We start from the raw sequence: 26,728 nt of genomic DNA, 5'->3' as shown, positions 1-26,728 counted from the left end.
TGGTCACCTGGTAACCCCACCCCTTATGATGTCACAGTCCCGGGGCATGATGAGACTGTGACGTCATAAGGGGTGGGGTCACCGACTTACATCCCCGGTGACCACGCCCATGCCTATAACAACCAACAACCAATGGCCAGGGTTGTCGGGAAGAGGCCCTTGTCCTCATCAACATGGGGACAAGGTGCTTTGGGGTGGGGGGGCCGCAGGGTGCCCCACCGCCCCAAAGCGCCCACCCCCCATCTTGATGGCATGCGGCCTGGTACGGTACAGGAGGGGGGGTGCTCGCTCATCCCCACCCTCTTTCCTGACCGGCCGGGCTGCATGCTCGGATAAGGGTCTGGTATGGATTCTGGGGGGGACCCCCACGCCGTTTTTATGGCATAGGGGGTTCCCCTTAAAATCCATACCAGACCTAAGGACCTGGTATGCCCCTGGAGTGGAACCCATGCCGGTTTTTTATTTAAAATTTGGCGCGGTGTTCCCCTTCATGATTCATACCAGACACCTGTCAGCAATGCTTTCCGCTCATAGCAAAAGGAAAAAACAGTTTTCCTTTCCTGATGAGCGAGCCAGCTTGGCGCTGGCTGCTGTGATGGGGCTCGCAGGTGTCAAACCTCACCGATAACAGCGGCGAGATTGAGACAATATCACAGTCACCTACTGTAGCCTTCCCAGAAGCTGTTTTAACTGCTAAATGTGGGCCAAATCAATGTTTAACCAAAAGTCTAAGATTGGGCTGCCATTAAAGTCCATGTGTGTGCAAAGGCAGGTGTCCCAATACTTTTGGCTAGATAGTGTATCTGGCAAGATTTACAATGGTGGTGGAACCCTCATACACATAAATACTACATTTAGACATAGTTTTAGGACCTGGGAGATGAGACAACTTCTCTACATGAAGCATCATGTTTGGGATTTGAACCCAGGTGCTCAGGGATGCTAAGCAGAAGTCCTGACTTCTAAGCAACAGAGCTGACACATGTGAAAAGCTCTTTCACATAAATACATATAAATACTGCATTTCTTTGGACATACAGGTGATGGAATTACATTACTCAAGAGTTACTCTTCTTGATTTATTCTGTGATATTTGGTGGTTCTTTGTGGATGAGTGTAGAATAGTGATATTGCCCTCAAATTTTTGGGAATTACATTTTGATTTCTGATGTTGGTACACATATCACATTTTTTGGGCTCAAATTATGAGTATTTGGAGGTAATAAAAAGCACAACAAATTGTGACTCATTTTAAATTTGCATCAGCAATGGTATTGTTTGTGGTTTGTAAAGACACCTGTGACAGTTTGGGTAAAGTTTTTTGTGAGATGGAGAGTAACAATTGAAAGTGAGAGAGAAAAAATATTTTATCAAAACTTTCCACATTCTAGCATTCTTAAAAACAAAATAGTTGAAGTAGAAGCAACAATGTTGCAAAGTAACATTTATTTCAGAGAAAGATACATTTCACCTCAACATTAAAAGGATTTATTTGGGGAAGTACCATTAGAATCAATGGCTAAAACTTACACCGGACTATAATAGCGCCGATTTTCACTCCCAAAAAATGCTCTTTAACACAACGCTAATTTTGGTATTTACTATTGCGCCCTGTAAAAAAGACATTGGAGATAAATGAGAACTATTTGCAGGTCTGAGAATGCTCAGTTGTGCTTTCACCTATAGTTGTACAAAGATGGGGAATTTATCTCTTCTCAGATTTTTAAAGATATTTCAGTGTAGAAATCACTTTTTCACACAGTTTAAAAGCAGATTATCTTTACACAATATACTGCATATTTCAGTACCATTTAGGCAATTATATCATGCTCTAAACATTATTTCCATGTGCACTACTCCAGGTTATAGCAGAGTAATGCCCCGTACACACGGTCGGACTTTGCTCGGACATTCCGACAACAAAATCCTAGGATTTTTTCCGACGGATGTTGGCTCAAACTTGTCTTGCATACACACGGTCACACAAAGTTGTCGGAAAATCCGATTGTTCTAAACGCGGTGACGTAAAACACGTACATCGGGACTATAAACGGGGCAGTGGCCAATAGCTTTCATCTCTTTATTTATTCTGAGCATGCGTGGCACTTTGTCCGTCGGATTTGTGTACACATGATCGGAATTTCCGACAACGGATTTTGTTGTCGGAAAATTTTATATCCTGCTCTCAAACTTTGTGTGTCGGAAAATCCGATGGAAAATGTGTGATGGAGCCTACACACGGTCGGAATTTCCGACAACAAGGTCCTATCACACATTTCCGTCGGAAAATCCGACCGTGTGTACGGGGCATTAGGGTTTGGGTGCTATTTGTTTTCAGAGAACTTTTTTTACCAGCGCTATAGTGAATACCATTTTAGCACAAATTAGCACTAATTCTTGGTAATTAGGGCTAATTAGTGCTGCAGCACTATAGTAAATGTCCCCTATGTGTCATCTGTATTGCCTGATTAAATATTTGCTTTTTACACATTCTTTATGGTCCCATAATGCAGAGAGTTCCCTGCATCTGGACAGTTGGACACTTAGTGAAGCTAATGGCCTGTTGGCACATGTGAAGTTCTGAGACAATCTAGGTTCAGGGCTCTCATTGCTTTCAATTTGGCTGCATCTCACAGCTAATTGTGGGCACCCTCACTGGGGTTTTCACATCTAATCGCAGTGTGGGTACATTTGCAAGTGCACCCTTAGAGTGACTCTAAAAGTGTGTTAAACAGGACTTTGAGCTGGGTTCTGAAAGCAATAATGAAATTGAAATGTCTCATCTAACATTTAATTCAATATTTAATATTCCTGTTTTATCACATTTACTTCAGTACTGTGGGTGTTATATACATTACATTATTTCTATATATCATATTTAGATATGATTCCTAATCTCTATTTTGAAACTATATAAATAATCATAGCCTGGTTTTCAAAAAAATGTACAATATTCAGTTTGTATAATCACTGTCCATTTTTCTAGACTGCCGCTATATATATTAGTAAATAAAATTTAAAAAATCTTCATTCACATAGCTGGTTGAAATATCTCCTCAATAAATAGCATTAGATTCAGACAATAACTGAAACTGATGGTCCTGAAATTATTTCAACACAGAAAAGAATTGTATCATATAAATTGCATATATTAAAAATGATAAAATGTAAATGTGCATTTACACACAGAGGAAAGCAAAAGATAACAAAAGTCATGTTTCTATACAAACTCAAGCACAACCAAATAGGCACATGATGTATAATAAAAGTACATGGTTTAATACAATATTGTTAATACTACTAAAAACATTATATGTGTGGTTATCTGCAAATTAGCCTAAAAGGTCAATGATTTGATCATTTCCTCTAATAGAATGCATTTAACTGTCTCTTGAAGATAAACTTATTGAAACCTTATCACATAAATCAGAGAAAAATATTTAAGTAAAGTCAAAGAGCTCCCACATACATTGTGGTAAAGCTCATGCAGTGTTGGCAAATTTACAAAAGCAAACAACAATGTATTGCTAATTCTTTTGGCATGTATTAAGACACCATTAATCGTAATGCTCTTATCTGCTATTTGTAGGACTGTAATATAAAATTCCATGGGAGTTCTTGTGTAATGCACCATTTCCTCATTCTCTGAATTGATTTGCAATAGACTATTGCATGTCACAGCAGCAGTTAAAGTTAAAAGCCAAGAGCCTGCAAAGGCATGAAAAAGATGGAGATGTTTGGCTGATGACAAACTGAGATGACTGTGCTGTTGACATTTTCCAGAGTAGGCTGACATTAATCTTTATAAAGTTGTAAACAAACACAAAAGCTTAGAGCTGCATATTTCGTACAAGGAAAAATGTACAATTAAATAAAATAATATTATGATACTAACAAAATGATAACAAAAGTTAAAATAGAGGATTACTATATTATAATTGTTATGATTTTTGATCTCTTCTGACCAGGCTCATTACTGCATTTGGCATGTAGCTGCACTAACTTAACACACAGATTGGCATGCTCTAAATGTATCCATTCCATCTTCTGGCATCCCTAATCAATACCAGGTTTGTGCATCATAAGTGGTGGCTAAATTTCACCAACACAGTAATTAGGAGGCAACCCTATATGCTCATATTATGTCAAGGACAATATTAGTTAGAATATGAGAGTTACATACTCATGTCCATGTAGGCCTTGTATGTAACTGCATTTTTTATTCTGACATTTCATCATCTGATTAGATATCTATTAGCTAGAAATATCATATGATTGGACAGCTGATTAGTCAAAAAGGTATACAATGATTTTTCTCTGCAGACAAACAACCTATCTGAGAAATAGACTAATTACAACAATGTTGGGTGTTTTTCCCCAAACAGCCTATAGAGGATATTTACAGTTGCTGCTTTCCTTTTCAATAACTTTCCAGAAAAACAGAAAAAAAAATGAAAAAAAAATTATAATTTTTTTTTTCATATTGTCGCCAGTCAGTGTGATCACTGCCAAACCATTCATATGATGACACTGTACAGGTCGCTATACAGCGAATTGTATTTCATTTCTTAATTTTCAAAAACATTGTGACAAAAAATGAAAACTTCAAAAACTCACCATGCATCTTAATAAATACTTCAGATTTGCTACTTTCCAAAAATATACTGTATATATATTGGGTAGAGTGTTTCATGACTAATTGGCATTCAAAGTGTAATGCCCTGTACACACGGTCGGATTTTCCGATGGAAAATGTGTGATAGGACCTTGTTGTTGGAAATTCCGACCGTGTGTGGGCTCCATCACACATTTTTCATCGGATTTTCTGACACACAAAGTTTGAGAGCAGGATATAAAATTTTCCGACAACAAAATCCGTTGTCGGAAATTCCGATCGTGTGTACACAAATCCGACGAACAAAGCGCCACGCATGCTCAGAATAAATAAAGAGATGAAAGCTATTGGCCACTGCCCCGTTTATAGTCCCGACGTACGTGTTTTACGTCACCGCGTTTAGAATGATCGGATTTTCCGACAACTTTGTGTGGCCGTGTGTATGCAAGACAAGTTTGAGCCAACATCCGTCTTTAAAAATCCTAGGATTTTGTTGTCGGAATGTCCGAACAAAGTCCGACCGTGTGTACGGGGCATTACAGTACTGAAATCTGAAAAACGACCTATGCAGGAAAGGGATGAAAGTTTCTGTTATCTAAGTGAATAAGGGGAAGTGGTATGTAGATTGGTAAAAAGAAAGCAAAGGAAAGACAAATGCACGGGTGGGTGGGGGGATCACAGGGGCTGGGAAGGGGAATGGTGACATGAGCTAGTGGTAAGGAAGCAGTGTCTGGGATTGTTTTTGGAAAGGGGTCTATTCAAAAAAATTGAGGCAACTATTTGCATCAGCTTTTTAAGTACCGTCAACTAAACTTATTTTTGTCTGACTCATTAGACTTTTCATGTTTTCAACTTTGTTGTTTTAACCACTTCAATACAGGGCATTTATACACCCTTCCTGCCCAGACCAATTTTCATCTTTCAGCGCTCTCACACTTTGAATGGCAATTACTCAGTCAAGCTACACTGTACCCAAACAAAATGTTTATCATTTTTTTCTCACAAATAGAGCTTTCTGTTGGTGGTATTTAATCACCGCTGTTTTTTATTTTTTTTGCAATATAAGCAAAAAAAGAGCGAAAAAAAACCCCACTTTTTTTTTAGTTTCTATTGTAAAATTTTGCAAAGAAGTCATTTTTCTTCATAAATGTGGGCCAAAATGTATACTGCTACATATCTTTAGTAAAAATAACCCAAATTAGTGTATATTATTTTGTCTTATTTTGTGAAAGTTATAAAGTCTACAAGCTATGGTGCAAATCATTGAAAATTGATCACACCTAATGTGCTAAAGGCCTCCCCATCTCATTTTTTGAGACCCTAACAAGCCAGGAAAGTACAAATACCCCCCAAATGACCCCTTTTTGGAAAGTAGACATTCCATAATATTTATTCCAAGATAGACATTCAAAGATATAATATAAGATATTTCCAACACACAGCATGTGCATAGAAAAAATGACATCACAAAATACATTCTGCTACTCCTCCTGAGTATGGCGTTACCACATGTGTGAGACTTACACAGCCTGGCCACACATCTAATTTGATGATGACCTATCACACTTTTGAAGGCCCTGGAGCACCAGGACAATAGAAATGCCCACAAAATTACCCCATTTTGGAAAGCTAACACCCCAATGTATAATCTATGAGGCATAACGAGTCTTTTGAATTTTCATTTTTTTCCAAAAGTTTTTGGAAAATGTGGAAAAAAATGAAAACACATTTTTTTTTTACACAAAGTTTTCCATTTATAAGATATTTCCAACACATAGCATGTACATAGCAAAAATGACATCCCAAAATACATTTTGCTACTCCTCCTGAGTGTGGCGATACCACATGTGTGAGACATTTACACAGCCTGGCCACATACAGAGGCCCAACATTGAAGTAGCACCTTCAGGCGTTCTAGGAGCATAAATTACACATATAATTTCCTGACAACCTATCACACTATTGAAGGCCCTGGAGCACCAGGACAATGAAACACCCACAAAATAACCCCATTTTGGAAAGCAAAAACCCGAATGTATAATCTTTGAGGCATAATGTGTCTTTTGAATGGTTCATTTTTTCCCAGAAGTTTTTGGAAAATGTTAAAAAAAAATGAAAACGCATTTTTGTTACACAAAGTTGTCCATTTATAAGATATTTCCAACACATAGCATGTACGTAGCAAAAATGACACCCCAAAATATATTCTGCTACCACATGTGTGAGACTTTTACAAAGCCTGGCCACATACAGATGCTCAATATCCAAGTAGCACCTCTAGGCGTTCTAGGAGCATAAATTACACACATAAATTCCTGCCAACTTATCACATTGTTGAAGGCCCTTCATATTTTTAACACATATCATGTACTCTACAAACCAATTACAAACCAAAATACATTCTGCTGAGCAAAGGGTAAACAAAAGATTACCTGCAGTTTTAGTAGTGCAGTGGTCCACAGAGGAGAGCATCGGTCCAGGCAGCAAGCAGGAACATGGACAGCGACAGCAAAACAGGCAGCAGGCAGGAATCCTGTCCATAGTCAGTACACGTAGAGATGTTGTCAGCACAGCCAAAGCATTGGTCCAGGTAGCAGGCAGGGATGTGGTCAACAGCAGCAAAAGGATCATCCATGCAGCAGGCAGGAATAGAGTCCATAGTTAGTACAGGCAGCAGACAGAGATATGGTCAGTACAGCCAAAGTATTTGGTCCAGGCAACAGGCACATGATCCATAAAGTCCTGGGTCAGTGCAGACAGAGATATTGTCAGCACAGCCAAAGTATTTGTCCAGGCAGCAGGCAGGACCATAAAGCTTAGGGCCTCGGTCAGGAAAGAATGGGGGCAGGGTAGAGGCTTCTCCCACCCAAATCACTTTGAAGCCTTGGGACTCCAGACCATGTTCTGGGAATTATAAAACAAAGAGAAAACCAAAAACTGTTTTTCTCAACTCAGAACTCTCTTCTGGAGCCCCTCACATATGTGAGACCCCTGTATAGCAGGGTGAAAGATCAGTCCAAGGGGCAGGCAAAAACATGTAGAAGGCAGAAATAGATGGTAGGCAGAGTCATAGTCGATAGTCCAGGGTCATTTCATGTGAAAGGCAGAAACATGGCAGATAAACATTGCAGATGGCAGGCAGAGGCATATAATAACAATAAACAGCCCAGGGTCAGTTCACATGAAAGGCAATGATATAGTTGGTTGAGGCACCAGGGAAATATTCAAGACAGAAATTGATTCTTTTGGTGCACACCCAACATTTTTTTGGCTTCTTCTTCCGGTTGCTGATGGTGGATTATTGTCAGGAAAATGGTGCTCTGCTGACACAATCCAATCAGAGCAAATGCTTTCTGGGGGTATCCTTGTTGATAGATCAGGGCAGTGACAATGTCGTCAATAAACTTTAGGAAGGTATTGGGAGTTTCCGTAAATTTTTGATAGGTGATGAAAGCATTATACATGGCCAAATAAAAAAAGTAAATTGTGAATTTTTTATACCAGAAGAAGGACTTTCGTGTTAATAGACAGGGCTGCAACATTTGATCATTTCAATCCACCCCCCATGAATTTATTGTACTATTGGCTACAGGAAGGCTTTCGAATGGGACCGCATCGTCTGTGAAGTTCCACCGAGGTGTCATCATGGATGATGGACATGATGTATACATCTTTCCTATCCCTCCACTTCACAGCCAACACTTCCTCATTCCTCAAGCTTTCTGATCCCCCCTTTGTAGCCTTGTGGTGACTAGATGCTGTGGGATGCCCTTTCTGTTTTTTCTTGCTGTACCCCAGGCCAAAGTATTCTTTAGGTATAGGTGGTGGAAAAGGGGCAAACTAGTATAATAATCATCCATTTAAATGTGATTCGCTTATTCCCATTTACTGTGGACACTCAGGGGGCTGGAGCTGGGAGTCTTTGTCTTCATACATGCAGAAGGCATGCATATATCCAGTGGAGCTTTCACAGAGCTTGCTGAGCTTCAATTCATACCTCGAGGAACATGCCCGATCCCTGATCACCATGCTGTGGGCCCCGGGGGCTTGCAGTAGCGACGAGTCTATCGTCATATGTCTATACGCCGGTATTGAAGTGGTTAAGTAAAGCCAACTCAGTTTTTTCAGTTTATAGACCATAGTGTTTTAAGTTAGGAATACATACCTTAACTTGTCTGAAACTATAGTTTTAATGTGTGGGACTTCTTGGGAGCCTAGCACGTGCAGGGCCCCGAAAACCAAGCACCACCTTCAGTATTTCTAAGGGCGTAAATTTTTGATTTCACTCTTTACTACCTATCACAGTTTTGAAGGCTATAAAATGCTAAGATGGCACAACCCCCCCCCCCCAAATGACCCCATTTTGGAAAGTAGACACCCCAAGCTATTTGCTGAGAGGCATGTTGAGTCCATGGAATATTTTATATTTTGCCACAAGTTGCGGGAAAATGACAAACTTTTTTTTTGCACAAAGTTGTCACTAAATGATATATTGCTCAAACATGCCATGGGCATATGTGGAATTGCACCCCAAAATACATTCTGCTGCTTCTCCTGAGTACGGGGATACCGCATGTGTGGGACTTCTTGGGAGCCTAGCCACGTACGGGGCCCCAAAATCCAAGCACCGCCTTCAGGATTTCTAAAAGCGTAAATTTTTGATTTCACTCCTCACTACCTATCACAGTTTTGAAGGCCTTAAAATGCTAAGATGGCACAACCCCCCCAAATGACCCCATTTTGGAAATTAGACACCTCAAGCTATTTGCTGAGAGGCATGGTGGGTATTTTGCAGCTCTCATTTGTTTTTCAAAATGAAGAAAAAAAAGAAAAATTTTTTTTTTTTCTTTTTTCAATTTTCAAAACTTTGTGACAAAAAGCGAGGTCTGCAAAATACTCACCATACCTCTCAGCAAATATCTTTGGGTGTCTACTTTCCAAAATGGGGTCATTTGGGGGGGTTTGTGCCATCTGGGCATTCCATGGCCTCCAAAACTTTGATAGGCATTAAGGAGTGAAATCAAAAATTTACACCCTTAGAAACCTTGAAGGTGGTGCTTGGTTTTCGGTGTCCTGTACGCGGGAAGGCTCTCAAAAAGTCTCACACATGTGGTATCCCTGTACTCAGGAGAAGCAACAGAATGTATTTTGGGGTGTAATTTCACATATGCCCATGGCATGTTTGAGCAATATATAATTTTGTGACAACTTTGTGCAAATAAAATTGCCTTTACAGGTTACCACTTTAGATTTACAGAGGAGGTCCACTGCTAAAATTACTTCCCTCGATCTGACCTTCGCGGTGATACCTCACATGCATGGTGCAATTGCTGTTTACATTTGATGCCAGACCAACTTTTTTTTTTTTTTGCTTTATTTTTTTTGCTTTTTTATCTTATTTTTAAACTTTTCCTTTCATTTTTTTCTTTTTTTATCATTTTTATTGTTATCTCAGGGAATGTAAATATACCCTATGATAGCAATAGGTAGTGACAGGTACTCTTTTTTGAAAAAATTGGGGTCTATTAGACCCTAGATCTCTCCTCTGCCCCCAAAGCATCTGACCACACCAATATCGGTGTGATAAAATGCTTTCCCAATTTGCCAATGGCGCTGTTTACATCCGGCGAAATCTAAGTCATGAAATGCTCATAGCTTCCTGTTTCTTAGGCCATAGAGATGATTGGAGCCATTCTGGTCTCTGATCAGCTCTATGGTCAGCTGGCCGAATCACCGGCTGCATTCTTGGGTTCCCTGTTGGGACAGGAGAGCCAGAGAAAACCATGGAAGAAGGTGGGAGGGAGGGGGACATTCCCTCCGACTGCTTGTAAAAGCAGTCTAGAGGTTAATTAGCCGCTAGGATTGCTTTTACATGAAAGCCGACCGCTGGCTGAAAAGAATGATACCAAGATGATACCTAAACCTGCAGGCATCATTCTGGTATAACCACTCAAAGTTCAGCAACATACCAGTATGTTGCTGGTCCTTGTTGGGCATATATTGTATTCTTTTTTTTCATGCAACCTGTGGGCTGAACGAAAAAGAGATTGATCGGTGGGTATGCCCACCATTAGAATACCTCCCTTCATCCACCCACTTCTAATAATGGGCATACATGCACCATTTATATATGCCAAAGCATGGGGCATCCGCCCCAAAAGGTAGGAGCAAATCGCTCCTCCGCCCCTGCTGCCCCCATGCTTCGGCATATATGCTCTTTTTTTAACTGTGGTGGTGAAATCACCTCCGACAGCGCTAGAGTCACGTCTTTATGTATCGTGGGAGCAAAGACTGTTGCTGTCAAGATAAATATATCCACGCTGCAGCTGAATGGCGTACCTGGAAAAAAAAATGGTTAACAATAAAACACAGTAAACAGTAAAGTATAAAAAAAATACATATCTGAAAGGCAAACATGATAAAACATAATAACAATAAAACATTGCAGAATAGAATACAGTAAAAAAGAGCAGAACAATAGAGAGAGAACAATAAAACGACAACTATTTTTGGTTTTTTTATTTTATATTTTTTTGTGTATTTATTTTTATTTCCTTTTTTTTTTTTACATTTTTTTTATAACTGCAATGGCATCTTGGGAGACCCTTTGAAAGTGTGCCTAGTCTGTGCAATGCTGTACCCTACGCTAAAACTGAACTAATGTATGGTAGCGCTCAAAACATTCACCAATGCAAAGACCAGAATTGTCAGGACAGGAGGCACAATAATAGTGGGTGTCACGCCTATATCCGCTCTTTCTACAGACACAACATTTTCTTAGGAGGGCTCGTTGGGTAGGGGTACTCGGGAGGACATAAGGAAAATGCCTCTCATGCAGCCGGCTTACTGCATTTGGTTGGAGAAGGTGAGGTGGAGCACCGTCTGGAAACAAAAGGGCTCTGATGAACTCTTCCTGGAATTTAAGGAAGGATCCAGTCCGTCCTGAAGCTCTGTATAGCACATGAGCGTTCAGCAAAGCCAATTGAAATAATTATACAGACACTTTTTTATACCAGCATCTGGCCTTATGGGCAACTAAGTACGGCGCCAACAACTGGTCGTTGAGGTCCACCCCTCCCATATTTTGGTTATATTCGTGCACACAGAGGGGTTTCTCCACAACACCAGTCGCCGTAGTAATTTGGACCATCGTGTCTGAATGAAAGGAGGTAAGAACGAAAACATTCTTCTTATCCCTCCACTTCATAGCGAGCAAATTATTACACTACAAGCAGGCTCTCTCCCCCAGCCTAAGACGGGAATCTACAAGCCGCTGGGGAAAGCCCCGGCGATTAGGTCGCACGGTGCCACATGCTCCAATCTGATGATCAAAAAGGTGACTAAAAAGTGACAAAAAAAAAAGTAATAATTGTCCACATATAAGTGGTACCCCTTTCCGAATAAGGGTGACACCAAGTCCCACACAATCTTGCCAGCGCTTCCTATGTAGTCAGGGCAGTTTGTCGGCTCTACGTGGCTATCTCTTCCCTCGTAAACCATAAAACTACATGTATAGCCTGTGGCCCTGTCACAGAGCTTATACATCTTGACCCCGTATCTGGCACGCTTGCTGGGAAGGTACTGTTTGAATGACAAGCGGTCAGTAAACTTAATCAGGGACTCATCAATGCAGACAACTTGATGGGGAGTAAACAAGTCTGCAAAATGTTGGTTGAAGTGGCTGAATTTTATAGAGCCGATCATATCCAGGGTCTCCACGAGGACAACAGAGTTCATTGTTGTTGAAGTGCATGAACTGCAAAATCTGCTTGTATCGTGCCTTGGCCATGGAAGCAGAGAACACGGGCCTATGGTGAATTGCGTCAGTGGACCAATATGACCGCAACTCACTCTTTTAAGTTATTTAAAAAAGATCTTAAATTTGGAAACCGTAATTGGTTTCCAATCTCTGGCAAGGGAAGACTGGGGAATAGTGGCGATGTGTTGACCAGCGTACAAATTGCTTTGGTCTATAAAGATCTTCAGTGAAAAACAGCGAATAAAAATCAAGTGACGTAAAATGAACTGTTTCCACATGAATGTCGGGTTGGCCAGTGAATGGGGGAAGTACGGATGCTGCAGAAGTGGTGGGTTCCCAATTAGGATTGGCGAATGCAGCAGGAAGGGCACTATGGGCACGACGGGCCTGTGTTCGTCTTCTTGGTGGCAGCGGGACACTACTTGTGCTTGCCACCTCGCCAGCTTGAACTGCACTTATGAGACTCACCACGTCAGGGTGTACTAGGCTGCTGGTGCCTGCCAGTTCACCAGAAGGAATAGCTGCGCTATTACTTCTCTTCTCTATACGAGGGACCTGCGGTTCTTGCACCTCAACAGCAGAAGAAGAAGATTGGGGTCTGGTATGCCTGACCTTGGCAGGGACCACAACTCCGTCGTCAGAGCTATCTGTCATGGAGCCGCTGCTGTCTACAGGTTCGTATTCTGAGCCTGATCTGACAGATGAGTGACTTCCTCTTCACTATTTGTCATGCTCAGAAACGTGTAGGCCTCTTCACTAGTGTACCTTTGATTTGCCATTTTGAACTCTAAATTTAGTGGTACACTAGTGAGACTCACAGGCAAAAAAGCTCCTGACTGTTAGCGACTGTATCAAAATGCTACCAAAAAACTGTTAGTGATCACAGGGATCAGGCCTGACTCTGCGAACGCTGCAGTTATGTGTTTAGTGTTTTGTAAGTGACAGTGATCGATCGATACTGCACTTGGGTGGGCTGGGCTGGGCTGGGCAGAGGGGCAAAACGCAGGTGCTAGCAGGTATCTGGGCTGATCCCACTAACACGGCATTTTTGGGAACCCTAAACTGCTGGGGACGCTAGTATAGATCTGATCTGATCAGATATTGATCCGTTCAGATACTATACCACTAAGGGAGGTGTATGCTGCGTGCGTGGGTGTTAGCGGTACTGGCACTAATCTGACGCTGCCTGGGGTGACGCAGACCTTATCTGACCCTAAAACTTAACTTATATTGATTAAGGGGTTAAACCTTTATTAGGTAATAAACGACGAGTGCCCTGACACTATAAAAAATAAACTAACTCACCCGTAACAGTTATACGGTGATCACTGGTGAAAGGGTTAACTAGGGGGCAATCAGGTCTTTATAACCTTTACTAGGTAGTATATGGGGGTCCCTGACGCTATAAAACGCTGGCGGCAAACCTAAATACTTACCTCCCTAACTAGCGTCACCTGTGACACTAATACAGCGATCAGAAAAATGATTGCTTAGTGACACTGGCGACGGGGGGTGATCACAGGGTTAAAACTTTATTAAGGGGGGTTAGGGGGGTACCCTAGACCTAAAGGGGCCAAACACTAACTGCCCTACCACTTATAACTGTCACAAAACGACACCAATGCAGTTATCAGTAAAAAAAAAAAAACTGCTATTGGTGTCACTGTGACAGGAGGTACAGGGGGGTGATCGTGGGATGATGGGGGGGTGAAAAGTGTGCCTAGAGTGTTCTACTGTATGTGTAGTGTTTGGTGCACTTACTTAGATGTCTTCTCTCCTTGGCGCCGGAACAAAAAGACCGACATGAGGAGAGATGACATCACTTCCTCCGCTTCTGTTTACAGTTCAGAAGCCAAGAAAGCCTGCCAGGAGCGATCGTGAGGAGGTGGCCATGAATCAGTGGCCTCCCCTCACCTCGGATTGCTCCTGACAAGAATCCGACCGCCGCAGGCACTGGGGGGGTCCGATCGGACCCCCCGCCCGCGGGCAGGCAGGGACGTACAGGTAAGCCCTTATGCCTGCCCATGCCATTGTGCCGACGTACATCAGCGTGCGGCGGTCGGCAACTGGTTAAACTGCAGTCTCCACTGCTTTGACCAATCTTCCAATCTTCAAGCAATGCTAAATCATGTTCCATGTTACAGACACCTCCAGTGATATAAAACCTATTACATACCTATGTCAACAGCAAAAAAACAAAATTTGTGCAACAAACCTTTAGTTATATCACTTACGTATATATTAAACAGTACAGGACCTAGTACAGAGCCTTGTGGTACACCACTAGTGCCTGGTCTCTGTTCTGAGTGAACCTAAAATTTACAACCACACTCTGGTATCTATTCTTTAGCCAACTGCAAATCCACTGAACCACCCAAGGATTAAGTCCTAGCTTGTACAACTTTTGTATTAGATCATTATGTGGAACTGTATCAAATGCCTTGCTGAAATCAAGATATACTATTTCCACCGCACCACCCTTGTCCAAAACATTTGTAACATACTCAAAAAATTCAATCAGATTAGTCTGACATGATCTGCCCTCAGTAAGACCATGCTGATTTGGGTTCAGCAAGTTGTGTATTTTTAAGTGATCAATGATTCTTCTTTTCAGGAGTGATTTCATTAACCTGACTGCAACTGATGTTAAACTAACTGGCCTGTAATTACCAGCTTCTACCTTGCTGCCCTTCTTGTTTATAAGTACATCATTAGCTCTTTGCCAGTCATGGAGAACTTCTCCTGTTGATTAAAAATATCTCTTAAAGTGGATGTAAACCCGATTCATGAAATTTAAGCTGGGCGCATACTGTATATCTGCAGTGTTTTCTTCTCTTCAAAGCCCTAAGTCTCGTGTCTTTCTCCAGCTCCGTTCTTCTGTTATTAGCATGATAACTTCTGGCAAGTTCTCTGTTAACCGTGATAAAACCAGCCGGAGTTTTGTGTTGGAGAGGTTGCTATAAATAGATTGGCAGCGAGCTGAACTATTCAAGGTACCGTTCTAAAAGTCTCTACCTGTGGAGTGGGGGTGTGTGCCTCTCCTCCAATCAGCTGTCTTGGCTGTATGCCCAGTCTTCACTGCAGTGCTGAACAGGAAGAGAAAATCTTTCTAAATATATAAAGCTGAAGACAGCAGACATATATGTAAAACTTATGTAGGGAGATTTGTTTCATCCCTGTGTATCATCTGAGGCTGTTCACTTCACTGGGTATATGTGTGGATTTACATCCACTTTAATGGTCCAACAACTATATCTTGAAGTTCTCTTAGAACTATGGGATGAATACTATCAGGGCCCATTGCTTTATTTAGCTTTAACCGAGCCAGTTCCTCTGCTATCTCTGTCTCTAGAAATCCTAAAAATGAACCGTCATTACTAATGTGATTCCCCAACTTGTTATTGTTAGTACAAACTATTTCTGAGAAGACTGAACAGATTGTTTAAATGGTTTGCTACTAGTGTTGGGCGAACGATTCGGCTTGGGTATGAGTTTGGGTCAAACATTTGCACTTCACCCCGTTCAGGGAGCATCTGAATTTGTAGGGTGTTCAGCAGGTGTTTGCCCCGCTGAAAGCCCTGCAATGCACTGCGCACTGTACAGTGCATTCTGCGATTGTGTGATCAGGTGTGATCAATTTTCAATGATTGGCACCATAGCTTATATGAAGTGGAGTGCCTCAATAGAGAATATTTTTATATGGTACCATCGTCCCGACATTATAAGAGAGAAAAGTTGAGAATGGGAGGCTATGGTGGACTTTAGTGGTACCGTACAATAACTGAATTTAGTTTAATGTAAAATATTTAGATACATTTTATTACAAAAATATATACATCTTTAACAATAAAGTATTTTAAAACTGGCATGGTAATCAAAAAAGCTTTTAGTTGTATAGTCCCACCAAGGTGTGGCAACTAGAGCATTATCACCATCTGTGTATTAGTTGCTCTACATGTTTCACGGATCACATATACTGCTTCTTCAGAGCTATATTGTACATATACATGAGGATAAGCGATTATCAAATGACTATGAAATAAAGAAAACATACATTAATCAAACAGAACATAACAATAATTAAAATGTCTTAATACAGTGTAAAGTGATGAACATCTGCTGTGGCTATCCCCCAAAAAGTCATCTTACCCAGAAACGTCGAGCTGCTGAAGGCCCAAGGCAGGATGGCCCACCCCGGAGGGCAAGGGAGCCCCTAACACGGCACAGGGCACCAAATATAGGTCTATTAAAAGATATCTTTTTGATTATCATGCCAGTTTTAAAATATTTTATTGTTAAAGATATATATTTTTGTAATATAATTTATCTAAATATTTGACATATGACTGTCTAAATTCAGTTATTGTATGTTACCACTAAAGTCCATCATAGCCTCCCATTCTCAACTTTTCTCTACCAAAGGTTATATAACCTTCTCAAAGAACAAATAATATACACTGATTTGGGTTATTTTAATCAAACAAATTTAGCCCTATAAAATGTATTAAGAAAAATTACTAATTTGCAAAATTTTATAACAGAAATGAAGAAAAATGCTTTTTTGTTACAAAATGTTCAGTATTTTTTTTATTTATAGAGCAAAAAATAAAAAACCCAGTGGTGAGTAACCTCCCTGGCAGTATTGCCGAGTCTGGCTCGGGGTGGAATTTCAGAACCAAAAGTGTTAACCCCGAGCCAGACTCAGATATCGAAGGATCCAGGAAGAGCTTACTTACCTTGTCCCATGGATCCTGCGATGTCTCCCCGCAGTGTGAGCAGCTCGTCCTCCGCTCAATTCATCATGAAGCCAGGCTCCATTCCCTGCGAGAGCTGCGACGCACAGGGATGGAGAACGGCGCCAAATTCAAAAAGTGAAACACACACAATATATACAGTATACTGTCATCTTACAGATTACATTACTGTATGAAATTATTTCACATCCCTTTTGTCCCTAGTGGTTTCTCCAGTGGCCTGCATGCAGTTTTATATAATAAAAACTGTTCTTTCTGCCTGGAAACTGTCCATAGCAACCAAAACCGTCCCTTTACATCAAAAGTGGTTTTAGACCAGCTAGAAAACAGCGATAATAAATTAGAATCGGGGGGGGGCACAGCTAGCAGCGGACATATGAGCAGCTCTTCACAGGAGCTCCGGCCGGGACGCAACATACTGCCTTAATCCTGAGTGTCAGAGACACAGATCCTTTACAATACTGGCACCCCCTTACTCACCGGATCCTACAGATCGTCTGGGTATGGTTAAATACAGGCCGACATCCATGGAACTGGCCGCGGAGCGTCTGTCCCGCTATGCCCGGGGAAGCCAAGATGGCAGCGCGCACGAGGCAGCAGAACAAGGCCCCAGCAGAACACAGTGGAGAGGAGCTGACAGAACATCCCCACAGCCTGGGAAGGTAAGCCCGCTGCCCTCAGATCTCTAGGTAGAAAAAGAGGCTTTTCCCTGGATAGACTTCCCTGTGATGGTGTTAAAGATACAGAGTCAGCAGATGGTGCAGAGGAACCCTCCTTAAAGCAAATTATGGAGGCCATTTACACATGCCAAACTACTTTGACTGAGCATATTGATGGGATGAGGGCAGAAATGTCCTTTCTGAAGCAGGAGGTGCAGACCATTAGAGAGAGGGCCTCGGAAGCTGAGCAAAGAATTAGTGACATGGAGGATGTGGTGCGTCCTATGGAGGATAAGGTACAATGTCTACATAGAGAAATAAATGCACACACAGATCATGAATGCAGCTGCCAGACTCATCCACCTTACAAACCGCTCAGTGTCTGCTACCCCTCTCTGCCAATCCCTCCATTGGCTACCACTCGTCCAACGAATTAAATTCAAAATGGGCGGCACAGTGGCGCAGTGGGTAGCACTCTCGCCTAGCAGTAAGAAGGGTCACTGGTTCGAATCCCGACCATGGCACTACCTGCCTGGAGTTTGCATGTTCTCCCTGTGTCTGCGTGGGTTTCCTCCGGGTACTCCGGTTTCCTCCCACACTCCAAAGACATGCTGGTAGGTTAACTGGATCCTGTCTAAATCGGCCCTAGTATAGGTATGAATGTGAGTTAGGGACCTTAGATTGTAAGCTCCTTGAGGGTATAGGGACTGATGTGAATGTATAATATATATATGTAAAGCGCTGCGTAAATTGACGGCGCTATATAAGTACCTGAAATAAATAAATAAATAAATAAAATACTAACAATAAGTTACAAAGCCATCCACAACTGTGCCCCCAGCCACATCACTAACCTAGTCTCAAAATACCAACCTAAATGCCATCTCCGTTCCTCCCAAGATCTCCTGCTCTCTAGCTCCCTCATTACCTCCTCCCATATCCGCCTCCAGGACTTCTCCCGAGCCTCGCCCATCCTCTGGAATTCCCTACCCCAATCTGTCAGACTGTCATCAAATTTATCCACTTTTAGGCGATCCCTGAAAACTTTCCTCTTCAGAGAAGCCTATCCTGCCTCCATCTAACAACTGCATTATTTTCTCCTTTAGCTCATCCCCCACAGCTATTACCCTTTTGTATAACTTGACCCTCCCTCCTAGATTGTAAGCTCTAACGAGCAGGGCCCTCTGATTCCTCCTGTATTGAATTGTATTGTACTTGTACTGTCTGCCCTAATGTTGTAAAGCGCTGCGTAAACTGTCGGCGCTATATAAATCCTGAATAAAAATAATAATAATAATAATAAGCTGGGAGACATGGAAGACAGACAAAGGAGGAACAATGTCCGTTTTGTAGGTTTTCCTTAAAAAGCTGAGGGAATGCAGCCGGAAGATTTTTTAGAACTTTGGCTTAAAGATAATATGGCTGACACTACTTTCTCCCGCTTATTTGCCATAGAAAGGGCACACAGGATTCCTTCTAAACCTCCTCCTCCTGGAGCACATCCGCGTCCTATGATTGCACGCATTTTACACTTCGGGGATCATGAAAGCATACTTAGAGCAGCACGCACTGGAGGTGAATTGCAATATAATGGGAACCATATATCCATCTATCCATGCAGCCACGCAGAAACAGAGAGCCAGCTTCATCCATGTTAAAAAGAGACTCCGAGACTTACAACTTTCTTACAGCATGCTGTACCCGGCAAAACTAAGAGTGGTGGATGGTGCCACGGAGGCCTCGAGATGGCTGGATACCAGAGGGCATCGCAGCCCAAATGCTCACCGGTAACTGTGTAAGGAGATAATGCTAAATACACATGATGTTTGTTACAGAGCACCCTATACCAGTGTGTAGAGGTGACCATGCTCATGATACTTTCTGACATTACAATACTATGGCACAACGTCCCGCCTGGTTCGACATACAGTATATATCAATACTTACCTGGACTGTTCCTGATATAGGAGAGAGAGGGAGGAGATAGGGACTACTGGAGAAAATTTTTTTTTTCTTTTAATTTTTTTTAAGAGGGAATATTTTTTGTTTCTCCATTGAATGATTATTTTTATTATTTTTTTTTTTTCTCTCTTCATTCGTATTTCCTTTCCCTCAGGTATTTTCCTTATCATCTATAGGGAGGTACCCCCTGGTTGAACTGTCTCAGGTTTTTTTTTTTTGTTTTTTTTTAAATTGGTTGATTTTATGCCTTTATATGACACATCATATATGATTATGTGGTGTTTCTGTTCTTCTTAGAGAACCGTGACCCCCTGGGGTCACTTTAATTCTTCTGCCTTTTTGTTATGGGAGTCAGGCACACAAGTTGGGTGTGTGTGCAGGGAGGGGGGGAGGGGGTTCATGTTACTGTTCAATGTTGGTTTGTGATGTATGCTGCTGGTGTGCTTTGTTCTCTCCCCACAGGAGATCCATCCATTCAGAATGAGACTTGCAAGCTAATATTCCTGGGTACTCTACAATTGTTTTTTTCTACAGGTAAATGGAGGGTAAGATAACGCTGTTGTCATGGAATGTGTGTGGTATGAACTCCAAGATTAAGAGATCTCTCATCTTTGACTTCATGAAACGATACAAACCTCATATCATACTATTGCAAGAAACGCACTTGCAGGGATCTAAGGTTATGGCACTAAAAAAAGCCAATGTGATAAGAGTACTGCATGCCGAATACTCAACGTATTCTAGGGGTGTAGCTATTCTAGTCATAAAAAAAGCAGCAGCGCACATATTGCAAGTCAAACTAGATCCGAATGGCAGATATGCTATCTTGGTTTGTGGAATGTATAATGTGTCTTTGACGTTGGTATGTGTTATGTTGGTATGTATTCCACCCCCATTCTCCTTCCCAATACTAGATAATATTATTAAGGAGGCTATACTGATAGCTCAAGCCCCATTACAACTTTTAGGAGATTTTAACGCAGTGTCGGATGGAGCTCTAGACAGACATGGGACCGTTTCTGAGTCCCGACATAATTTATCCTCATGGTTGGAGAGTTATGCACTCACTGACGTTTGGAGAAAGAGGAACCCTGGTGTCAGGGAGTACTCATGTCATTCTGAGACCCATAAGACACTCTCTAGAATAGACTTGGCACTGTCATCTATAGATGGCCTTCCTTACATAACCGCTGTCAGACATCTCCCTAGAGCTATATCAGACCATTCCCCTTTGGAGGTTACGTTGGATCTGAATGCTCCACGGGGAAGGAGAGAATGGCAGATGAATACAAAATGGCTCCAGGAAGACTAAATTACTATAAAATGAAAAGAGAGCATTGGTCACTATTGGAAGGAGAATGGGAAGGAAACAACATTGGCTACTCAGTGGGATGCCTTTAAGGCAACTATGAGAGGGGTATTTGCCTCAGAAACGAGGAGTTTCACCAAAGCACTCAACTCCGATATGAAAGATGCAGAGATTAAGGCCTCAGAAGCTGAAAGGGAATACATTCATGATTCATCTCCAGGTAGATACCAATTTTGGCAAGACAAAACACGACAATATAACCTACTTCTGACTGAGCACACTGTTAAAACACAATTACGTCAGACTAAAACTTTTTTTTTAGTTTGGCGATAAGAGTGGCCGCCTCTTATCTTTTCAGGCAAGCCCGCTTTATGCCCCGGTTTCAATAGGGAAGATTAGGAAACTAAATGGTGAGGTGGTTGAGGAACCCCAAGAGATTCTAAACACCTTTCTAAACTTTTACGAAACTCTCTACCAGTCGCAAACCCAACACACTAATCAGGAATTGGCGCTATATATTGAGAATTTAACTCTCCCATCCCTAACTCAGGAAGATAGAGAACTTTTGGAGCAGCTGATATCACTGGAGGAGATTGGTGGTGCAATCTCATCCTTCAGGCCAGGCAAATCACCTGGCTTGGATGAGTTTCCAGCTGAATGGTACCAGTTGCATAAAGAGCAGCTGGTGCCGACACTACAAAAAGTTTTTATAGCTGCAGAAAGAGAAGGCATATTACCAGAGTCTATGCGGGTAGCTTTAATTGTAGTGCTGCCCAAACCAGGGATGGATCTGCAGGAATGTGAGTCATACAGGCCAATATCTTTGATAAATTCCGACATCAAGATACTGGCCAAAATCTTGGCCAGTAGGTTGAAGTCGGTGATCCTTAAATTAATTAATTCAGATCAAGCTGGATTTATACCTGGCCCTTCTACTCAAATTAACCTACGTAGACTGTATGTTAATCTTCAGACCCATCATCCTAATAAAGGTAAAAGAGTTGTAGCATCCTTAGACACCAAAAAGGCGTTCGATTCGGTGGAATGGAATTATTTATTTTCTCTTCTAGGTAAACTGGGTTTTGGACCAAAATTTATTTCATGGATCAGACTCTTGTATAATGACCCTCGAGCAAGTATTAGAGTAAATGGTTCTGTTTCTGCTTCTTTCAAGATTCATAGGGGAACGAGACAGGGTTGTCCCCTGTCTCCTCTCCTATTTGCTTTGGCCATAGAGCCACTGGCTGCTAAACGTAGAACTAATGACACTTTACAGGGGTTTCTGGTCGGAGACCTGGAAGAGCATGTGTCGCTATATGCAGACGACATGCTCCTATACTTGAGAGATTCAGACAAGTCGCTGGCCACGGCAGTCTCATTGATTCGGGTGTTGGGAGATTTCTCTGGCTTCCGAATCAATTGGACCAAGTCAGTCCTCTTTCCGATGGATCCACAGCCGGACTTAATACTTCCAGCCCAGTGCCCTCTGGCCATTGTAGAGAAGTTTAAATACCTGGGAATAATGGTCCAATTACCAGTAGATTCATTCATTGAGGCCAATCTATGGCCTATAATCAGAACGTTTAGTGAAAGAATACAGAAATGGAAGGATCTTCCACTTACACTCTATGGCAGGGCCAATCTATTTAAAATGGTCTTCCTTCCGAAATTTTTGTGTGTTCTTTCTAATGCACCAATATATATCCCCCAAAAAATATTCAAACATATAAACTCCCTATTGACATCTTTTTTTATGGGGCAATAAGGCTGCTAGGGTCTCTCTTGAGGTGTTACAGCTACCAGTTCAGAGAGGTGGTTTGGCAATACCTGACCTAAGATTGTACTATTTAGCATCTCAATTGGTATTTATCCATTGGAGAATGTTCCCACAATTAAATAATGCTGCGGTTGCAGTTGAAGCAGCAGCTGTGACTTTATATGAAACCTTACTGAATTTCTTTTTTAGGGGAGAAGTCCCCACTGAAGGGGGCAAAGAGATACTCAAATCTGCTAAAAGGATATTGGGGATCTGTATAAAACATATAATAGATAGTCCCCTTCACTTATCCCCTAATGCACTGTTGTGGTTCAACCCTAACCTGAAAGAATTTTTCAATTTGGATGACGGATTTAGAAGGGCTAAATATGGGCTCACATACTTACACCAATTGTATATTAATGGGGAACTAAAAACCTTTTCACAGTTGAGAAGAGAATTGAATGCATGGAGGCATGGGAATACCAATATACCAGATTGAGACATGCTGCCTATGCTCAGTTTGGGGTTGGACCGGTGCCACTGGAGAACTCTAAGATAGAAAGACTACTTGCTAATCCAGATCATACTAAACGAATATCTAGATACTACAATACACTAGCAGAAAGGGAGAATCCTAGAGAAAGTAAACTTAAAGAAAAATGGGTGGAGATCATGCCAGAAATTACAGATGGTCAATGGGAGGGAGTTCTTGCATCATACTTACCTAAGGTTATTTCTGCCAGAGACAAACTAATACAGCTTAGGTACTTGCATCAAATGTATTATACCCCTTTGAGGCTCTATAAAATGGGACGAAAAGGAGGATCCTATTTGTCATAAATGTTTGAGGGCAGAAGGTTCTTTTATACATATGGTATGGGAGTGTGACAGAGTGAGGCCATTATGGTCCCAGGTGACCCAATTTATTGCTGACACTTTAGATATACCAAACATATGTAGCCCACTGCTGGGCCTCCTAGGGATCATAGAAGATGAAGTTATGAGCAATAATATGAGAACACTACTAAGATTACTGTTTTACTATGTAAGGAAACTAATTGCACTTCACTGGATCAGAAGAGACTATCTTACATTGAATGCCTGGAAAGGTTTGGTTAATGCCAATATCACCATGTATAAAATGACGTATGAATCCAGAGGATCGAACAAAAAATGTAATAAAGTATGGGGAAGATGGATTTAATCTGAAAACACGCTACAATCTGTCTTGTAACTACGCAAGGTATTAATATCTATTAGATGGTAACTAAATGATCTTGTGGGGAGTTGAATCACAACAGCACACAGCACAAAGGGTTTTTGAGGGACATTTCCCTCTGGTTTTTGAAATACTGTATGAACAATATAGTTTCTGTTTATAGAAACGTAAGATATCTTTTCTGCTATACTACTGTTTAGACTAAGTTTAGTTAGTCCTGATTTTCAAAAAAAAAAACAGCCAAATGTTTAAAGAGTAATGACAAAAGTAATATAATAAATGTATTAATCTTTTATTTGTATGCAATATTAGAATCTGGATACATTTTGGATTGTACTACATATATATGTTTATTGCATTTTGCTAATAACATGTATAAATATTTGGCAAATAAAATCTTTAAAAAAAATAAATAAATAAATTAGAATCACTTGCAGAATTGAGTGATAGTGATTTGTGGGGAGATCCGTCATCAAACACTGAAAAGTTATGACAACGACAATTCTGCAACTGAGCAAATTTCAGGTTTTTTTTATTTGATTATGATTACATTATTGAATAATTTTTATTATTATTATATTATTATTTGGTAATTATTTATAGTTATTTATTATATTATAATTTATGATTTCATGTTTCAAACTTTATCATACCCGAGATGTCTACTAGACTCTGGTTTGGATAGATTTAAGTGAGTTATTCCTAAGAATTACAGGCCTACAATATAAAATGCCAAATTTTCATGCAAAATAATGGTCCTGCTTTCAGCTTTCAGCATCAAAAATATGAAATAATCATACCGCCAGGGAGGTTAAATACCACCAAAAGAAAGCTCTATATGTGTGGAAAAAAGGACACAAATTTAATATGTAATATTTAATTTAGCATTTTTTGGGGAAAAAACACGCTTTTTTAATGCACTAAAACACACTATATTGCCCAAATGTTTGATGAAATAAAAAAGATGATCTTAGGCCAAGTACATGGATACCAAATATGACATGCTTTAAAATTGCGCACAAACGTGCAGTGGCGACAAACTAAATACATTTTTAAAAGCCTTTAAAAACCTTTACAGGTTACCACTTTAGATTTACAGAGGAGGTCTACTGCTAAAATTACTGCCCTCGATCTGACCTTCGTGGTGATACCTCACATTCATGGTGCAATTGCTGTTTACATTTGATGCCAGACCGATGCGTGCGTTCGCCTTTTGTGCTAGAGCAGGGGGGGACAGGGGTGCTTTTTTTTTTTTTTCTTTATTATTTTTTTGATTTTTTTTATCTTATTTTTAAACTGTTCCTTTCATTTTTATGTTTTTTAATCATTTTTATTGTTATCTCAGGGAATGTAAATATCCCCTATGATAGCAATAGGTAGTGACAGGTACTCTTTTTTTTTAAATTGGGGTCTATTAGACCCTAGATCTCTCCTCTGCCCTCAAAGCATCTGACCACACCAATATCGGTGTGATAAAATGCTTTCTCAATTTGCCAATGGCGCTGTTTACATCCGGCGAAATCTAAGTCATGAAATGCTCATAGCTTCCTGTTTCTTAGGCCATAGAGATGTTTGGAGCCATTCTGGTCTCTGATCAGCTCTATGGTCAGCTGGCCGAATCACCAGCTGCATTTTCAGGTTCCCTGTTGGGACAGGAGAGCAAGAGAAAAACATGGAAGACGGTAGGGGGGGGCATTCCCTCCCACTGCTTGTAAAAGCAGTCTAGAGGCTAATTAGCTGCTAGGATTGCTTTTACATGAAAGCCGACCGCTGGCTGAAAAGAATGATACCAAGATGATACCTAAACCTGCAGGCATCATTCTGGTATAACCACTCAAAGTCCAGCAACATACCAGTACGTTGCTGGTCCTTGTTGGGCATATATTGTAAACTTTTTTTTCATGCAGCCTGTGGGCTGAACGAAAAAAAGAGATTGATCGGTGGGTATGCCCACCATTAGAATACCTCCCTTCATCCACCCACTTCTAATGATGGGCATACATGCACCATTCATATATGCGTGGGAGCAAACGCTGTTGCTGTCAAGATAAATAAATCCGCGCTGCAACTGAATGGCGTACCTGCTAAGCAAATGATGGTTAACAATAAAACAAAGTAACATTACAGTATAACAGTAAGACTTACCATACCTGCAAAGCAAAAAAAAAAAAAAAAACAGTAAAAAATAAAACATTTACCGCAACCTGTGCCTAAAATATATATGCCAAAGCATGGGGGCATCCTCCCACAAAAGGCAGGAGCAAATCGCTCCTCCACCCACTGCTGCCCCTATGCTTCGGCATATATGCTGAAGTATGTAACTGTGGTGGTGAAATCACCTCCAACAGCGCTGGAGTCACGGCTTTATGTATCGTGGGAGCAAACGCTGTTGCTGTCAAGATAAACAAAAACCACTCTGCAGCTGAATGGCGTACCTGAAAACAATAAAATGGTTACCAACAAAACACAGTAAACAGTAAAGTATAAAAAAATTGCATATCTGAAAAGCAAACATGGTAAAACCTAATAACAATAAAACATTGACAAATAGAATACAGTAAAAAAAGAGCAGAACAATAGAGAGAGAATAGAGAGAGAGAGAGAACAATAAAACAACAACTATTTTTGTTTTTTTTATTTTATATTTTTTTGTGTTTTTATTTTTTTTTTTATTTTTTTTTTTATTTTTTTA

Source organism: Aquarana catesbeiana, linkage group LG01 (genome assembly GCF_042186555.1).
Source record: "Aquarana catesbeiana isolate 2022-GZ linkage group LG01, ASM4218655v1, whole genome shotgun sequence".
Lineage (NCBI taxonomy): Eukaryota > Metazoa > Chordata > Amphibia > Anura > Ranidae > Aquarana > Aquarana catesbeiana.
The sequence above is the reverse complement of the archived record's forward strand: the minus strand, read 5'-3'. Positions refer to the sequence as shown.